The 6,250-nt window shown below is 31.3% G+C and overlaps 1 non-coding gene across 1 annotated transcript; it reads left to right on the forward strand.

The window, feature by feature from the left end:
* The first annotated feature begins 2,146 nt into the window (after positions 1-2,146).
* On the forward strand, positions 2,147-2,251 carry LOC141559206 (U6 spliceosomal RNA). The gene has a single exon (XR_012487278.1). It is a non-coding gene; the product is annotated as a U6 spliceosomal RNA (small nuclear RNA).
* The last annotated feature ends 3,999 nt before the right edge of the window (positions 2,252-6,250 follow it).

Consider the following 6,250-nt stretch of genomic DNA (forward strand, 5'->3'; position numbering starts at 1 on the left):
TGTTCCTGACCAAAATTCCTACATTTTTGACAAAGTATTATTTTCTTAGAAACTATGGGAGAAAAACTGTATACTCTGCATTTATCTAACCAATATCAATGATTCGCTACTATATCCAAGAATTGCAAATGAAAGTTTTTGATACAAAGATATCATTTAGAGTATCGTAGTATAAATTAGCTTTTTGTCATTATTTTGAAATGGAAAAACATTTTAAAAAGTAATATGTAACAAATGAAAGAAAATTTAAGAGTTAAACAATAATGAAGTCATGTCAATGGAACAAGTGACTCAGATATGGAAAAAAAAGGATTTGGGAAATTATTATTGTCAAAGAATTCTGAAAATTTAGAGGACTTCTTGGTCCCAGTACCAACAAAATGATGAACTAGAAATTTTAATTTTCTGCAGTCAGAATTATGTGTTAAATGGAGAACTTCAAATGAATCCATAAAATAAAGGGGGGAGAGGAAGAGAGAGACAGAAACAAAAGGAAAGAGAGGGGAAAGACAGAGAGAGAAGAAAGAGGAGACAGGAGGAGAGGGAGAGAGAGGGAGAGAGAGGAAGAGAGAGAGAGAGAGAGGGAGGAGAGAGAGAAAGAAAGAGAGAGAGAGAGAAAGAGAGAGAGAGAGACAGAGAGAGAGACAGAAAGAGAGAGAGAGAGAGAGAGAGAGAGAGAGAGAGAGAGAGAGAGAGAGAGAGAGAGAGAATATCATGTAAAGGTAAAATCCTTTTAAAATAACATCAGAGGATATTATTATTCTCACTCAGAAACACTATTTCACTAGCTTTTATACTGACATCAAGGATATGCAAATTGACTTTTCATCTGTACCTTGAACCTAAGGCTCATATCAGGATCCCATCTTGCTGCAAAGAATTTGACAGCATAACTTAACTTTTACCCAATATCACTAGCCCCAACAAGCAGCGGAAATCAATTATGTGCAGAGTGCAGAGAGCAATGCTGCCTTCTGACTGGAGGATTCCTTTGTTTAGGGATACCCTACCTTACTCCACTTCCCACCAAGGCTGCATAGATTGTCCAGAATCTGAAAAATCAGCAGATAGTGATTCATCTCAGAGAAAGAAAGGAAATACAAGCGAGGAACTGGGCCAATATTGATAATACCAGGCCTAAAAGAAAAGTAAACCTAAATAAGGCTAGTCTTATTCTTTCAGAAACTTCTTAGGGTTAAAGACCATTAAAGCCTAAATCTCTCAACACAAGAAAAGGCTAAAGAAACATTATGATCCAGTTCTCAGAGTGGGTCAATCAGAAAAGGAAGAAGATCTTGAAAGTGACAGAAGAAGAAAAAAAACTTGTAAAAGATGCCAAAAAAAAAATTTCAGAACATCATAATAATAACAGTAATAATCATGATGGTGGTAGTGGTGGTGATAATAGCTACAACTTATATAATGCTTTGAGAATGGCAAAGTGCTTTATTAATATTATCTCATTTCATCTTCATAACAATCTTGGGAGGTAAATGCAATTAGTATTGGCAAATAAACCAATAGAAAAGATCCTAAAAATTAAATAGAATAATGAGTTGTTTTTGTTCAATTGTGTCAGTCATATTCAACTCTTTCTGGATTTTCTTAGCAAAGATACTCAAGTAGTTTGTTATTTTCTTCTCTAGCTCATTTTGCAGATGAGTAAACTGAGGCAAGCTAGGCTAAGCGACTTTCCCGGGTCACATAGCTTAATAGAGATAACTTTTCCTGATTCCAAGCCCAGCATTCTATTCAATGTGTTATTTAGCTGCCCGCCTAATGATGAATGTTTATCCCGCAAAGAAAATGCAAAGCTCATTAATTTTTTTAATTTAAGAGAAAGCAAACCAATTCCTAATGAAACATAGAATCCTGTGGAATCCCAAGAGAGCATGGAAAGAGCAGAAAATTCTATAGTTCATTTAAAAAAAATTAGAAATGAAAATATAGAAAAGTTTATAACTCCCAAAGTGGATTTTTAAATATTCCAGTAGCAGATAGGAGGGAAATTAATCTAGATTTAAGTTTCTCCAAAGAAGCAAAAGAGATAAAGAGATGTGGAACTTTAAAAAATGAAGTGAAGCAAAATCAAGCAGGAGAGAAGTCAAAAGCAAAAATATGAAAAACATATGATTATATTCCCTTCAGCATATATAGGCAGTTCAGTATTAAACATGGAATGGGATAGAAAAGATTAGCATGACCTCTGTGCAATAATGATACATAATTTCATGAATCACTCCACATGTTTTTAAAGTTCTAAGAAACAATTAAAAACAATTAAAACCAACATACACAAATTCAACTTAAAAATTGAGAAAGAAAACATTCTAAAAAACTCCTTTTATGAGACAAATATGATATTACCTAAACCAGAGAAGGATAAAGCAAAAACAAGAAACGTAGAACAATATTTTTATGTAATACCAATTCAACACATTTACATAAAATCATCTCAAACATATTATGGCATTTCATTCAAGAAATAATGTATTGTATCCAAGATAAATTTTTTATCAGCAATGCAAAGATGATACAAAAATTACATTAAAAACAGTAACATCCCAAACCATATGGTTATCTCAATAAATGTAGAAAAAGACTTTGATAAAGTTGAATATTCATTAATGATAAAAAAATAAAACCTACAAAGAGGCATGGGGAGATCTTTTTAATATTATTTTAAATGCCTATCTGAAACCAAAAGCAAGTATCATTCAAGGGTACGTTACAAACTTTTACATCAAATACAGTAGTCAAGCAAGGACACCTACTTTTTCTGCTGTATTTTATGTAATCCAAAAAAATGCTAGCAATAACAGTTAAACAAGATAAATAAATTCAAGGAATATAGAGAGACAGAAAAATATTTGCTTATGGCATCACGGTTTACTTTAAAAATCCTAAGGAAATAATCACTGTGATAACTGACATCAGCAAAATGACAGGCTTTAAAATAAACATGCAGAAATTAACAATATTTCTGCATAACAATAAAAGGAAAAATCAAGTTTTATATAATTATGAAATACATAAAATTTTGGGGAGTTAAACTGCCAAAGCATACTCAATACTTGTATAGGTTCAGTTATGAAATGCTCATTAAAGAAATAAAGACAATTTAGAAGAATAATCATTGCTAAAGGCTAACCTATTTCAATAAAATACAAATAACCATATGATCAAAGTTAACTTACAGTTTTAATCTATCCCAAACTCCCAAAGCTATTCTCTAAAGAAGTCAAGAAAAAATAGCAACAAGATTTGAAGGGAAATAAAATGGACTAATGAAAAAGGTAGGATTGAAGGGATAATAATACTTTCAGATCTCAAATGCTGAAATTATAAAACAATAGTCATCAAAGCTGCTTAGTACTATCTTAAAAAATAGAAAAATATATCAATAGACAAAGAAAAAATAAAAATAATGCTACATGATAATCTAATGCTTAATAAACCTGAAAACATAAGTTACTTTGGAAAGAACTCCCTATTTGCCAAGAATTACTGAAAAAGCAGAAAGAAATCTGGCAGAAATTAAACCAACATCTTATAGCACATTCTACAATCATTTAAAATTGTACACACAACCTGAATTTGAACATAAAAAAGTGAGAATGGAAGCCAATCATATCCTCTCACAGTAGGAGATAAATTCCAAATAAAGCAAAGGATAGAGGCAATTATAGTACAAAAGAATAAAAGTGATAATGTTGATATTATAACTTTTTCATTTGCACACAAACAAAATGTATCGAGAATAAGAAAGTAACATGTCAACTGTGAAAAAAATGTATCATATTTGTTAGGTAATAGTTTTGTTTTCAAGAAATGTAGGAAACTATTATAAATATGAAGACCAAAAACCATTTCTCAAAAGATAAGTGGTTAGAAAATATAAAGAAACAGCTCTCAAAAAAGAATTATAAGCTCCTCACAATCATATTGAAAGGATGTTCTAAAGCATTAATAAGAAAAATAAAAAACTGCAAAACCCTTAAGGTTCTACATCATACCCTGCATATTGGCAAAGCTGGCTAAGGGTAGAAACAATCAATCCTGAAGGGGTCATGAGAGGGAAGGAGAAAAGGAAAGTGGGAAAAGGAGATGGAAGGGAAGGAGGGAATGGGGCTTGACGCAAAACTATGTCAAACTTGACAGAAAAACAAGTAAAAATAGAGGGAGGCTTCAGAAGGACAAGGATACTAGGAAGAAAACAGTTATACATAATACAACATCCTAATATTGGAGGTTCAAGAGGATGAAAGCCAGGGGAAAAAAGAAATACCCAAGATTTGAGAAGGTACCTTAGATTGCCTCTTAGACAACTGGAGAAGAGCTGAAAAAATATGGTTTATGAATGTAGTGAATAATATATTATGCTGTAAGAAATGATGAAAGACTATTCCAGAGAATCTTAGGTAGTGTGAATTGATGAGTAAAGTGAGGAGAAATGGGAGAACAATTGATACAAGAACAATAATATTGTAAAGAAAATAATAAACAATAACTGATCAATGCAATGACCAACTATGTCTCCAGGGGATCTATGATGGAGCATGTAACACAATTCTTAACAGAGAGGTTTTAGGTACACAATGCAAAGATTAATTTTTAGATGTGGCTATTGTATTCATTCATTTTGCTGATTATGCTTATGTCTTACAAAAGTAAACTTACTCTTTCTCTTGGTCTTTAATTGGGGTTGAGGGTCAAGGGAGTCCTCCCCCCCAAAAAAGAGACATTAAATTATTTTTTAGAAAACAGAAAGACATTCAGAAGAAAAAACAAATAAGCAAAACAATTTTGAAAGTAATCTAGAGAAAATAAATACTTTTTCAGCAAGTATTACAAAGTAGAGATTCACAATTTCATGAAACCCTCTTTTCATGATCTATTGTGTGAAATGCTGTGGGCAAATTGTGTATGTGTAAGTGTGTGTTACCAAAATTTAAAAAAAAAAAAAAAAAAAAAAGATTTTTCCAAAAAAAAAAGGAGACATCCTTTTACTCTTTTACAAAGAAAGAGATGTTATTGGGGTTTCTAATGAATTGCAAAGATTTTGGATATAAAAAAAAAACTATAGCCAAGAAAAAAATGAGTGTTTAGAGTTCATCCTCCATCTTGACATTTCAGGGTTGAGCACAGAGCTGGGTCTCTGGCCTTTAGTGACTTGTTCTCTAGAGAGAAACAGGCCGGTGATTACTTTTGCCATTGTTACTGCAGTTGCAATGAATGAATATGTTACTATACACATATCAATTCATTGGTGAGATGACTCTAGTGCCCCTTTCCAGAAAATTTCCCTCTACTTTGTGACTACATTGAGAAAGCAAGTAACTGCAATTAATTTAGTAACTCCTTTGAGTTTCCTTGCTTCATTCTATTTGGTGAGGGTTTAGGAGGAAGGATAAGTGGTAGTAGACAAATGTGGGAAAATCCAGTTTTATTGCAGCTTTTTCATGAATTTTAGCCTCCTTCTTAAGCTATTTGGTTTTTTGCATTTGCTTGCTCTTCCCCTTAAGGTTGAAAAAAACCCCAAAATGCTAAATTTTACAAATTAAAATAATAATCAGTTTAGGGAGCACAAGTAAAATAAACAGATTTAACATTTAATAATAAAATCTTAAATAATGAGTTGGCTAAAGAACATCATAAAATAAAATAATTAATAACTGAAAGACTGATTATGACAATAAAAATACTAAAAATTTCTGTCATGTAGCTAAAGCAGTCCTTAAAGGAAATATTCCGTTTCTAAAACATAAACATCAACTGGAAAAAATAGGGCTTCAGTGAGGTTAATACATATTTTTAAAAAGTCAACAAATAAACAAAACCCAATATAAGCACACATGAGAAAATTTTGAAAATTCAAAGAAAATTTGTTGGATCTGCGAAGAGACTAATAAAATGAATAAGCTGCTGACCAATGTGCCTAAGAAGAAGAGTGAGAAAAAAAACATTTTAAAAATGAAAAAATGAAGGTAAAGTCACAACAAAACCAAGAGAATTAAAAATATATACATCAGAAGCAACCATTCACAATTAGATGCTGACCAAAACTGAGAATTCAAAAGAAACAGATTATATATAAAAATTAAAAATATTCAAATTAACATCTAAAATCAACTAAGAAAATAAAATTGAATTAATTGCAAAAGAACTAGCCAAGTTGGAGAAGACTCTTTGAGATGGAAAATTCTAACATTTAAAACATTTAATTCTAACATTTAAAAACACTATTTTT

This window comes from Sminthopsis crassicaudata, chromosome 2, assembly GCF_048593235.1.
Source record: "Sminthopsis crassicaudata isolate SCR6 chromosome 2, ASM4859323v1, whole genome shotgun sequence".
NCBI classification, from domain to species: Eukaryota; Metazoa; Chordata; class Mammalia; order Dasyuromorphia; family Dasyuridae; genus Sminthopsis; species Sminthopsis crassicaudata.